The sequence below is a fragment of the Pavona decussata genome, unplaced genomic scaffold, assembly GCF_977016875.1.
Source record: "Pavona decussata unplaced genomic scaffold, jaPavDecu1.1 SCAFFOLD_85, whole genome shotgun sequence".
Classification (NCBI taxonomy): Eukaryota; Metazoa; Cnidaria; class Anthozoa; order Scleractinia; family Agariciidae; genus Pavona; species Pavona decussata.
The window spans coordinates 1,380,301-1,392,607 of NW_028145503.1; the positions used below are offsets into that span (position 1 = coordinate 1,380,301).

Below are 12,307 nucleotides of genomic sequence, written 5' to 3' on the forward strand. Positions count from 1 at the left end.
TGGAAAGATGGCGTGGAATACAACACTTGCCTCTAGGCTTTCACAGTTTCTGTTAATTCTCTGAACACAGTTCTGTATAGAACACGCACAGTTATTTACCATCCAACCTGAGATACGCCCCATTTGTATCATTAAAGCAATAAATCTGTGAATACAAATATGAAATATTTTAAAAAGGCCTCTAACGGCCTATAAACGGACTTTGCGAATGCAGATAACCACAAAAACCTAAAGAGAAAACTAACTTGATTACTTTTTTTCGCAGCATCTAATGTTGTTGAGTTACGTGCGCCAGACTTCCCTTCACGCGTAAACAAACCAGCCCAGTGTTGCAGTGCAATTCAGATTAGAAACAGATCACAGCGCAAGAGGTTAGCGTCTTCAAAGTTTTATTCTCTTCTTCACCCTAGGATTACAAGTGCCTTACGAGAATGACATTATATTCGAGTTGCCCTGTATTTATCTCAAAATTGAATGCTCAATAGGCCAATTCAGAGTTGCTTTGAACCTCATTATAAAAGCGAGACTAAGTGCAAAGCTTTTGATATGAAAATTAGTTTCCTATCATAGCCGCAATCAAAACTAGTTTTCGTATGGAAAGCTTTGCATTTAACCTCGCTTTCATATTGAGGTTCGAAGTAACTCGGAAATGGCCTATTGCATTTAACAAGTTATACTGTATAACAAATCTCTCTATTCTGCAGAAGCAAGCTGAAATCAGCTGTTTGGGGACCAGTGAATAAAATAATCTTCAATTTAACTTGCGCAAAATTTTGTTTTCTTCAAAACATCTTCGAGTCAGAATTCCGATAAGAAAATGTAAATCGTTAGATCAGTGTATACGGATTCAACCCAAGTTTCTTTCGAAAAATATTTCAATTAAAGGTTACAGAAATGAGCTAAATCTATTTAAAACTAATGAGTCGTTTAACAGACCCGACAGCTGAAGTCGCTTATTCAGTTAAAAAACAAATTGTTCACAAAGATAGGTTGTCCAGCGTACGTCTGGCCATATACAAAGTTAAGTTTGTTTCGAAATTGTTTGATTGAGATAAGCTTTACGACGCACTAAAATACTTTTATTAATTTTTCTCCCTTCACCAAAGGCAACTACATATTTCTAGTTATAAGAAAAACCCGAAATAATTGCTCAAATGTTTAATACAAATGTGCAAGATACCGCTTGAGCGAACAGCGTTATTTGCTCTCATTGAAATTTCTCAAAACGAATGAGTTTGACGCACACGCATCAAATATTCCGATAATATTTGTAAAACAAGAGTGTTTTTAGTTGTTGCTCTTTGCAGACCTCGCTTCCAATAAATGCGGATAAATATGTTTTTTTTTTTTTTCACTTTTAGATAAGATAATATAAGTAAAATACGAGATCCCAAAGAAGTAACCCAAGCGTTTATTTTTGGTAACTCGATTTGTAAAAGATGTTTGACCATCCGTCATTTCATCATGAACGTTGAATAAAACCTCTTTTCTAGCCTTTAGTTGTGATTTATAAATGTTTAGGTGAATTAATTAAAAGACAAAAATTATTTTTTTGGGAACTCACAAGAAGTGCCTTCATTTGAGTTTGTACCGCGCTCGAAAAAGTTTGTCATAAGAAAATTAGGGCACTGTCATATCAAAAATTCATCATTATCGCTTTGGCAGTTTGGAACTTTGCTCTTCCTCGAAATCTCGCTTTCTTTCTTGGATAAATACATTTTAACCTACACCGAACTTTACTCAAAATATACCCTGAACTAGTAAGAACGCCTCCCGCCGAAAAGTGAGGGAGGCTTACCTCATTGACAAGAGTAAAACTTCATCACCAGGTGTTTCAGTCGACAAATGAACATAAACCCCCTGTATACAGCTATTTCAACTAACGTTGTCGGATTTTAAGGCCTCAAGATTACACGACAGGGCCAAAAACTAGTATGGGTAACTGTAAATCTTCTAATTTGGCTGTAACTTCGCATTTTTCATTGCCACAGACAAAACACCATAAACATTCGCCACTGTCATTTATTTTCCGCGGGGATGAGCCGTAGCCGAGTTTGGTAAATTTTTCAATAAATTACCAATATCACCTTGAGGTCTTGTCACTTAAGCTTTCCGATAACGTTTACTGAAATAGCTGTACATGTGTATGAACACAATCTGCATGATAAGCTCTTGTAAACATTTCATGAAAACTGAGCATATGTCTACTCTAGTTAATAATTATATTCTCATCGTTACGTTTAAATCGAAATTCGTAGAGCCGTTATTTTCTCTCATTCTAACTCTGGCGCTGAAGAGTACTAGTGCTAGTCTAGTTAAAATATTGTCTGATTAAAAATGGCTTCAGCTTAGTGTCAGCCCTGCAAATCAGATTGTCCAACAAAAGCTTTCTACTAATTGTTGGCCAAGTTCTTTTCTTTTCTTTTCCCTTAACTTTTACTTGACCCTAGCCAACAAGAAACATGGCTCGTTTAGCCTAGTTACGATCAACGGAACACCATTACAAGGTCTCATGATGAAAAGGAACTTTAAAAAATACAGACATTTCAAATTATAAAAGTTTTTAAGCTTCTTAGGAGTATATATATACACCAAAAAATCTTTACAATCATTATAAACAAGAAGTTCCACCATAAAAGGGCAGGCATTTAAAATGCAACTTTAGACATCGTAACATGTGATGTTTATGTAATGTTTTCAATGTTAGCAAAACGAATTGAAAGCAAATATCAATATGTTTGGACAGGCCCATTTGTCATGTTCAATTTTCAGGTAAACTTCGGTACAATCATCAGTACAACAAAAGAATTTCTTCCATGTAGAGATGGCTTTAAGAGCGCAAGTTCGAAGGTTTTCAAGTCGTAGAACGGTCCTGTAAAATCAATAGAAGGCTACCTGACTGATCACTTTTAGCAAGAATGGCCAGGCCCTTTTATACTGAAATTTGTCGTGTGTAATCCATGTTAAACAAGGTTTAATGCAGTTTAGCTACCCTTTAAATAGTTAACAAGTAAAATTTGGTTTTCTTTTTGAAATTTTGGTTTTATGTGCTCTGAGAGAATAAGGATAAGACAGTAACAAAATCTTGAGAAAATAAATTATAATACTTGCTTATAAGATAATACTACCTGCCAGGGATGTGAAAATGATTCACAATTATGGTTTGTTTACTACTCTACAGCAGGTCATCTCCTGGTCAATTAAATCCTGAATGCTCTGTAGGATAAAAAAAAAAAGGAAAACCTGTGAGATAATCTATTGAGAAACAAATTCTAGTACTGACGAACTATTTTACGACATGTACTATTTCATTTTAGATTTGATTAAATCCAGTAGCATAATCAACTTGTTATTTCCTTCCAAAGAAATTCTGGCCAAGGAAAAAGTGAAGAAAGAGATTCACTGAGAAACGGATACCTATTTCAACAAATTGGGAAAACGAGGCGGCAAAAAAGATTTTTTCTTTTTGTCATCCTGGTAATGATTCTACGAATGAACTTAAAAGTCTCTCTCACACAATTTGGACGTTTTCTTTCCATCATTGGTCAAGCGCTTGGTAGTTAACAGGTTCCTTAAACCAATGCTGTGACCTCGGTAAAATCCACGTACTCCGAAGAGCTCACTGCTGACCTGATTTCGTATTCAGGAGAATAAGAAGTTTAAAAGAATTTGGAATCAAATAGCCAAAAACAGTTTCTTCGCCCCCTTAGTCGTTTTAGCGAGAAATATTTTACATAGGAGGAACACATATAATTAGTTTAGAATTGTAAATAAAATTTATTACCTTTTTTATTTCTTGCCATCAAATTTAAGCGTAACGTCATCACCAATCAGTGAAAATGGAGCCCAGTGTCTCATGGAAGAGAACTTCTCGGAGTCTCGCAGAGATTTCATAGCCCGATGAAGGGCTAGACTGGTGCTTTTTCCTTCTCTCAGCTGTTGATAGAAACTCTTCATGAACTCCATGGTAGCGTCGTCATCAATTGCCCAGAGAGCAACTAAAACAGAACGAGCTCCAGCGCACAAAAAGGCCCTTGCCAAACCCACCACACCTTCAGACTTTAAGACTTCCCCACGACCACTATGACAGCAACTTAACACCACAAGGCTAGCTCGGAGGTGAACCGCTTGTACATCTGAAATGTTCATCATGAACTCCTTTTCCTCAGGGAATTCGGAAGTCCAACCGGGGTTTGGAGCCAAGGCAATTTCGCCAGTTTCCTCTCGCCCATGGGCAGCAATGTGGACCAAACCAACTGAGGTCATTCGATTCAACACTTCCGCTTTGGTCGCTTCTTTTCCGGTAAGTGGTTGAGTCTTGAGGATTTTTCCTATCATTTCCACTTCCTTTTTGGCGAAAGGTAACGGTGGTAAAGGTTTTGCAAGTTCTTTGACACATGGATCTCCCACCAACAACGCGCCAGACGTACTGTGGAAGTCCTTGGGTGAACTTGTAATTAGCTTTAAGCTCGTGAGCGAGGGAACAGTGCGAATCCTGATATCTTCACTCAACGCAGCCCACGGAGCCAAGCACAAAGAACCATCTGGGACAATGACCAACTCGTCACCATGAAGCACATCTGCAATAGGACTAATGATTACATCATACAATGGCTGTAAGGCGTCGTTGGTGCAGTGTGCTGATTCGCCTGTTGCATTTTTTTCTTCTCTGGTAGATAGGGGGTCACTAGTGAGCTCATCTATTGTGCGATTTTCACATCTAACACCAACACCAGCTCCAATCTTTTCAAAAGCTGTCTCCAGTAAAATACGGACGGGGTCGTCAGGTGCAGGCTGACTCTCTATTTTTCTTTGTCTAAATACCACTTCATTGCTCCTTTCAAGGACCCAGATATTAATTCTGTTTTTCTCCGTTACCAGAAAAACTATTTGTGTGCGTGACACTCGAGAGATAAAGGAGATTGTGTCTCTAGCCTCACATGACGGTGTCGACAACCCTGTCAAGCCATATTGCATCATTAACATATCAATCAAAGCCTGCGCTCGTCCTTGCTCAGCAGCACACAAAGCCTCGTCATTCTTTCCTATTTTTAATAGACATCTCCAAAGAGCAGTGTAAGACTTGTGATAGAGTTCGCGAAAGCTTCTCCTCCATGAATCTTCAGAGTGAAGAAGAGCCCTTACGGAATCAAAAAGTGTCACGCTTGACTTGTAACTATCTACAGCCTCACTGTAAAAAGCCAAAGATTGGAACACGCAACCTAAGGAATAATGTGAACTTGCTTCAGAAACTTTACTGCCCACGTCCTTGGCAATCTGTAAATATTTCTGATAGCAATCTATGGCTTGTTGGAACTCACCAAGTGATTTATAAGCATTTCCGAGATTGCCATAAGCAATTCCTTCTCCTGCACGGTCACCCAGGTCTTTGGCAATCTGTAAACATTTCTGATGGTACTGTATGGCTTGTTGGACGTCGCCAAGTGATTGATAAGTATTGCCGAGATGGCCATAGGCACATCCTTCCCCTGAACGATCACCCAGGTATTTTGCAAACTGTAAATGTTTCTGATGGTACTGTTTGGCTTTTTGAAAGTCACCAAGTGATTGATAAGCAATGCCGAGATTGCCATAGGCACCTCCTTCTCCTGCACGGTCACCCAGGTCTCTGGCAATCTGTAAACGTTTCTGACGGTACTGTATGGCTTGTTGGAAGTCACCAAGTGATTGATAAGCATTGCCAAGATTGCCATAGGCACATCCTTCTCCTGAACGATCACCCAGGTATTTTGCAAACTGTAAATGTTTCTGATGGTGCTGTATTGCTTGTTGAAAGTCATCAAGTAATTCATAAGCATTGCCGAGATTGCCATAGGCATTTCCTTCTCCTGCACGGTCACCCAGGTTTTTGGCAATATGTAAATGTTTCTGATGGTAATGTATGGCTTGTTGGATATCACCAGTTGATAGATAAACAACGCCGAGATTGCCATAGGCACTTCCTTCCCCTGCACGGTCACCCAGGTCTTTGGAAATCTGTAAACATTTCTGATGGTACTGTATGGCCTGTTGGAAGTCACCAAGTGATTGATAAGCATTGCCGAGATTGCCATAGGCACCTCCTTCTCCTGCACGGTCACCCAGGTCTTTGGCAATCCGTAAACGTTTCTGTTGGTACTGTATGGCTTGTTGGAAGTCACCAAGTGATTGATGAGCATTGCCGAGATTGCCATAAGCAATTCCTTCTCCTGCACGGCCACCCACGTCTTTGGCAAACTGTAAATGTTTTTGATGGCATTGTATGGCTTGCTGAAAGTCACCAAGTGATTGATAAACATTGCCGAGATTGCCATAGCCACCTGCTTCTCCTTTACGGTCACCCAGGTCTTTGGCAATCTGTAAATGTTTCTGATGGTACTGTATAGCTTGCTGGAAGTCACCAAGTGATTGATAAGCATTGCCGAGATTGCTATAGGCACTTCCTTCTTCTGCACGGTCATCCAGGTCTTTGGCAATCTGTAAATTGTTTTGGTGGTACTGAATGGCTTGATGGAAATCACCAAGTGATTGATAAACATTGCCGAGATTGCCATAGGCAATTCCTTCTCCTGCACGATTTCCCAGGTCTTTTGTAATCTGTAAATGTTTCTGATGGTACTGTATGGCTTGTTGGAAGTGACCTAGTGATCGATAAGCATTGCCGAGATTGCCATAGGCAAGTCCTTCTCCTTCACGGTCACCTATGTCCTTGGCAATCTGTAAATGTTGCTGATGGTACTGTATTCCTTGTTGAAAGTAACCAAGTGATCGATAAGCACATGCGAGATTGCCATAGGCACGTCCTTCTCCTCCACGGTCACCAAGGTCTTTGGCAATCTGTAAATATTTCTGATTGTACTGTATGGCTTGTTGGAAGTCACCAAGCGCATGATAAGCATTGCCGATATTGCCACAGGCAATTCCTTCTCCTGCACGGTCACCCAGGTCTTTGGCAATCTGTAAATGTTTCCGATAGTACTGTGTGGCTTGTTGGAAGTGACCAAGTGATAGATAAGCATTGCCGAGATTGCCATAGGCACGTCCTACTTCTGGATGCTCCTTTAGGTCTTTGGCAATCTGTAAATGTTTGTCATGGTACTGTATGGCTTTGTGGAAGTCACCAAGTGATTGATAAGCATTGCCGAGATTGCCATAGGCAATTCCTTCTCCTGAACGATTTCCGAGGTCTTTTGTAATCTGTAAATGTTTCTGATGCAACTGTATGGCTTGTTGGATGTCACCAAGTGAATCATAAGCCCTGCCGAGATTGCCATAGGCACTTCCTTCTTCTAAAAGGTTACCCAGGTCTTTGGCAATCTGTAAATTTTCTTCGTGGTACTGTATGGCTTTGTGGAAGTCACTAAGTGATTTATAAGCATTGCCGAGATTGCCACAGGCACGTCCTTGTCCTGCACGGTCACCCAGGTGTTTGGAAATCTGTAAATCTTTCTGATGGTACTGTATGGCTTGTTGGAAGTCACCAAGTGATTGATAAGTATTGCCGAGATTGCCATAGGCAATTCCTACTCCTGCACGGTCATCTAGGTCATTGGCAATCTGTAAATGTTTCTGATGGTACTGCATGGCTTTTTGGAAGTCACCAAGTGATCGATAAGCATTGCCGAGTCCGCCATAGGCACGTCCTTGTCCTGCACGGTCAGCCAGGTCTCTGGCAATCTGTAAACGTTTCTGATGGTACTGTATGGCTTGTTGGAAGTCACCAAGTAATTGATAAGCATTGCCGAGATTGCCATAGGCACTTCCCTCATCTGTCCGGTGGCCCAATTCCTGGGCAAGGCGGAGATCATTCTTTAAGGACTCTATAATTTCTCCTAGTTCTATGGCCCTTGGTACGAATTGAGACCGCCGCTGTGTTATTCCTATTTCAGGTAGAAAGGAAAGGTTTCGAACCTTAAAAACCATGTGAAGATAAGTGTGTGAAAGAACCTGTCAATTATTGGGGAATGGGATTAAAGAAATAAAGCCCCAGGATTTAAAAATAAAATGTAAAAAAATAATTGTTGAAGAAAGGAACTGTAAATATTAGGGTAACCTTGACGTTACGCCACTACCAAGAGAAGGATAATTATCCAAATATTGAGAGAAGACCTTTCAAAGTAGAAAAAGTTAACATAACGTTACTTCTTTTTGTATAAGTTAAAAGGTGTTCCTGCAATATTTGAATATTTATTCTTCTCTAGATAATGGTGTCATGACGACGTCGAAACGTCGCGATTTTAGAAGTTTATTCTTAATATTTACAGTTTAAATGTAAGAGAAGGCAGAATTGGATATCCGAGGGAATGCACAGGTGTGGGCATCGTTTACCTTCTTTCCTTTTTTTCGACACCAGGTATAGATTCTTTTGTGTTTATATTAACGCCAAGCGTATGAATGTTGTAGGGAGAATTATTTTTTAAAAAGAAATCCTTTTAAGAAATGACAGTGCCACCGAAATATGTCTGTTATTTTAGAAGTTTATTGTAATTCTTAACGAGGTAGGTAAGGTAAGACAAACAACGGAAAGAAATGGGGCTAGCAGCAACGGAAAGAATGATATCACAACAGTAGTCTAAGTCACTAAGAATTTTTTTTTTTAATTCAGAAGGCTGACTTGGCTATGATAAGCTAGTGCAACGCTCAAAGGGATGATGTTAAAGGTCTTGTGGTTTTAGTTCCGAATGAAGTCTCATGTAAAGAGAAGTTGTTTGGCCAGACCTCCCGATCGATTTATCAGCTCACAGATGCGTTTTTAAATATTGTTCGTCGTAAAAGTCACCTAGACATTGCTAAGTGTTAGGAAAGGAACAGCGTGGTATTGGAGAAAAAACAAGTTCCAGTCGAATGATTTCGAGGAAGGTGGGGGGAGTAAGAATGGCAAATTAGCTTCCAGGGTTGTGAAGAAGGGTTCTTGTCTGTTAACAGCAAAGCATTTTGAAGAAATCCGTCTTCTATTAGGTTAAGAGCATGGCACGAGCTTAAATTTATTTATTTAAGTGGTCACGCCAGACCACGAAATTTACAAAGATTACGTTCGAGCGCAAAGTAGACACTTTATCCACCATTGTGCGATCGCCTAACATTTTATGACCGAATAGAGATCAAATTTGTGTTTTCTACTAAAATCTCTCGAAAGCTACTTCGAGTTTGAAAAGACCGTATTCTGCTTGTCGGTGATTTGTTATTTTGTCCCCACCTTCTAAGATGTCTTCACATGATTCAGTCACGTTTGACTGCTTGGAAATAAACCCGTTTTGCTGTTATTTCGCTTTCATGGAAAACTTGTGTGTTTTCAGTGCTCAGGCTTCTTTCTTCTTTTTACCAAAAAATATTTTCCTACCACTCAATATTTGATAGCTCCAATTTCTTTCGCTAAATCACTTTAGAGGCTGTAGAGCGTTTTAACGGTGTTCATGTTGGAAGTACAAAACAATAAAAAGATATTTGTATTAAAATAAAATTATTTCCTAAGGGAAAACAATATTATTGTCTCACTATTAAAATATGGCCGCGTGAAAGACTGCTATTGACTTTTTGAGTCTTTAATCAATAGCTAACGGTAATTCAACTGGCTAGCTAATACAAAAACTTAAGTATGATAATCACGGTAGAAAACCAGTCGCTCGTCCCCAAATTGTTGAACAAATTTTGTGTTGTTGAAGTTAAGACTCTGTTCGATGTTGGTTTTGAGGTGATTCGTTGTTAAAGACGAGAGGAATTGTTGTTGGTGTTGACTTACTTTCGTTGCTGGATTATGTTTTAAATGTTGTTTATCGTATTTGCCGTTGAAGTTGGACAGATTTTATTGTTGATCTAGAAAGAAAATGTTGAACTGCAGGTTGGTTGTTGATGTTGGAAGCGATTTTGATTCCTTGAATTTTGCACCATTCCGTCTTCCATACGCGACTGGGAGACAAAACCGTTTTCTCCTATCTATCTCGAGGAAATGAAAAACTATTAAAGTCACGCACCGTTAGTCAGTTAATTATGCGAGTTCGCAAGCCCAAAGTTGCATACAAATTAGTTCAGCTCTGCTGGAAAACCCCCAAGGGAGTATCTTGACGTATTAGTGTATAAACAATTTTATATAACTTAACAAAGATCAATGGAAACACGCGACTTATAATTGCTAACAATAGAACCAGACACGCCTATGGGACAGCTACAAGTTCTTCAAAACAAGGCAGCCAAGGTCCTGCTTAATTTACCACCAAGAAGTTCATCAACCGAGGCACTAGATCGTCTGGACCTAAAGCCCCTCTTAAAGAGACGACACTTCCATCGCTGTGTTATGATGCAAAAATATCTGATCGGGGAAATTGATTTTAAATTTGACGTCAGACGTAATAGTAGTTTTCATTCTTATCTAACTCGTAGAAGTAATGATTTACACCTTCCACGCGTGCGTACCAATTGGGGCAAGCAAACTTTTTTTTTATCAAGCCTCTAAGGACTGGAACAACTTAGACAATGACATTAAAAACATCAAATCATTGTCCCTTTTTAAGGCAAAGCTTAAAAGTTTGTGAATGATGATTGTTTAGCTATTTTTAAATTCGTTTGATCTTGTGAAAAAAATTTTAGGTAATTTTATTTTTATTTTTTATTTTATTTTTACTTTGCAGGGCCCCACTGAAAACCGCCAAGGCGAGTGGGTTCCCTGGATAAATATCATTATTATTATAAGATACCGTTTCAAAAACTTTATTAAAAACCAATGGCAAAAAAGAGTCAAATACACAGCGATTTCAAGCGGATGGGTATTAATTAATCTTCATCTTCTTCGCCCATGGAGTACTTGTAAATTTCTTATGCCGACGTTTCCTCAGCCGTTTTCCGTGAGCTTCATGATCATCCAAATAATTTACAAATTGAATCCGACGCCGTTTTCGCTTCGGGGCTTGTTGTGATGGTGTTTCTACTGTGGAAGGAGGGGTCAGGAAAGCAGGGTTTGAGGGTGGTGCAGGGGTGAGGCTTTCTTCGTATGGTTTTTGAGAGATAGCCGCTTGTGTTAATTCAGGTGTTATGTTAAAGGGGTGGAGGGGAGTGGAGAATGCTGCCGTTGTTGTCGAAGAATCTAGTGTCCTTGATGTTAAGTCTGGAACAGCGTTGATTATTTCTTCCGGTCGTGTCCTTGAATTTAATTGTTCTTTAAAAGCCAAGTATCTGTTTTGCAACTGAAAGTATTGGTTAGCTTTTTCATCTTCCCGGAGATCGTTTCGAGAAAGCATGCCATCCATACTACCCTTTATTTCTTGCATAGCTGGAAGTACTTGGGGTGTCGCTATGTTTTGCTGCTTCAGATATTTTAAAAGCTCTTGAGGAATATTTTCTTGAAACCCTGCTTGGTTAAAGCCTTCTTCACTGGGGAGGACGTTTGTTCGCAATCTACAGTTGTCTTGGGTAGTGGTTTTCAGATCAATCAACAGATAACCAAAAGGTCTTTTCACAGCCACTTCGCACTGATTTAAAAAGAAATCCGTTTGGCCGGGATACATTTGCTTCGCCAGAGTCAAGATTTGCAATTTATCTCGTGGATTCTTTAATAACACCAAATAATGACTGTTTAGGCTTATGCTGCGGCTACCTCTTCCCTGATGAAATAGATTTTTCACGATATAAATCACACTGAGATTGCGATGATGAGAACCGCGAGTAAAGAGGTTCACAATTCGCTTGTCTTTACTGGCGTCGATCATCTGATCATCAAACACGATCAAATTCCGTGTGTTCACATCAAAATAGGAATCCTGCTCTAAAGCCGTAGGAATTCCTTTGACGAATTCAATGTGAGGCATGGCGACTAGCATTTCTGTGTAAGCAGGCTGCCATTGTGAATAACACCAGACGATCCTCTCCGGGGGAGGGTGAATTGTCTCTGAAGCTTGTTGCAATAGAGATCGAACCCAGGCCGTTTTTCCGGACCCGGTCATTCCGGCAATCATGGAGGTAAAAGGATGCTGGAAGCGAAACCGCTGACATTTTTCTGGAGAAAACGGCATAGCTCTGAATGGAGTGAAACCAGCATTGCGGTGTTTAGACATCACGTGTCTTTGCATAATATCTTTTCTACTAAAGGATTTTTCGCAGAAGGAACAGAACCAACTCATGTCAACTCGGCGAAGACTTAACGTGAACTGAAAATAAATGTGTCACATAAATGTGTCACATTTATATATATAATTAACTCCTATTGTTTTCCCTCCTCCTCCTCAATTCTATTGTTTTCCCTCCTCGTCCTCTTCATCCTCCTCCTCCTCCTCAATTCTGTTGTTTTCCCTCCTCGTCCTCTTTCCTCTTCCTCCTC

At 39.7% G+C, this 12,307-nt stretch overlaps 3 protein-coding genes and 1 long non-coding RNA gene across 11 annotated transcripts in view; 1 reads left to right on the forward strand and 3 right to left on the reverse strand.

Annotated features, from left to right (window-relative positions):
* Positions 1-12,307, reverse strand: part of LOC146475177 (uncharacterized) — a 275,844-nt gene that overhangs the window by 244,386 nt on the left and 19,151 nt on the right. The window lies entirely within an intron of this gene.
* LOC146475179 (uncharacterized) overlaps positions 1-12,307 on the reverse strand; it is a 453,604-nt gene that overhangs the window by 173,349 nt on the left and 267,948 nt on the right. For 2 of the 6 annotated variants that reach the window (XR_014865983.1, XR_014865984.1), the window contains exon 12: positions 3,785-7,880. The exons of the other annotated variants lie outside the window; for them this stretch is intronic. The gene's annotated coding sequence lies outside the window, so the exon portion shown is untranslated. The remainder of the gene's footprint in view (positions 1-3,784; positions 7,881-12,307) is intronic. 6 annotated transcript variants of the gene reach the window in all.
* LOC146475184 (uncharacterized) overlaps positions 1-12,307 on the forward strand; it is a 186,470-nt gene that overhangs the window by 125,062 nt on the left and 49,101 nt on the right. The gene's annotated exons all lie outside the window — the stretch shown is intronic.
* Positions 373-12,307, reverse strand: part of LOC146475188 (tetratricopeptide repeat protein 28-like) — a 142,882-nt gene continuing 130,947 nt past the window's right edge. The window contains exon 5 of the mRNA XM_085116160.1: positions 373-2,282. The gene's annotated coding sequence lies outside the window, so the exon portion shown is untranslated. The remainder of the gene's footprint in view (positions 2,283-12,307) is intronic.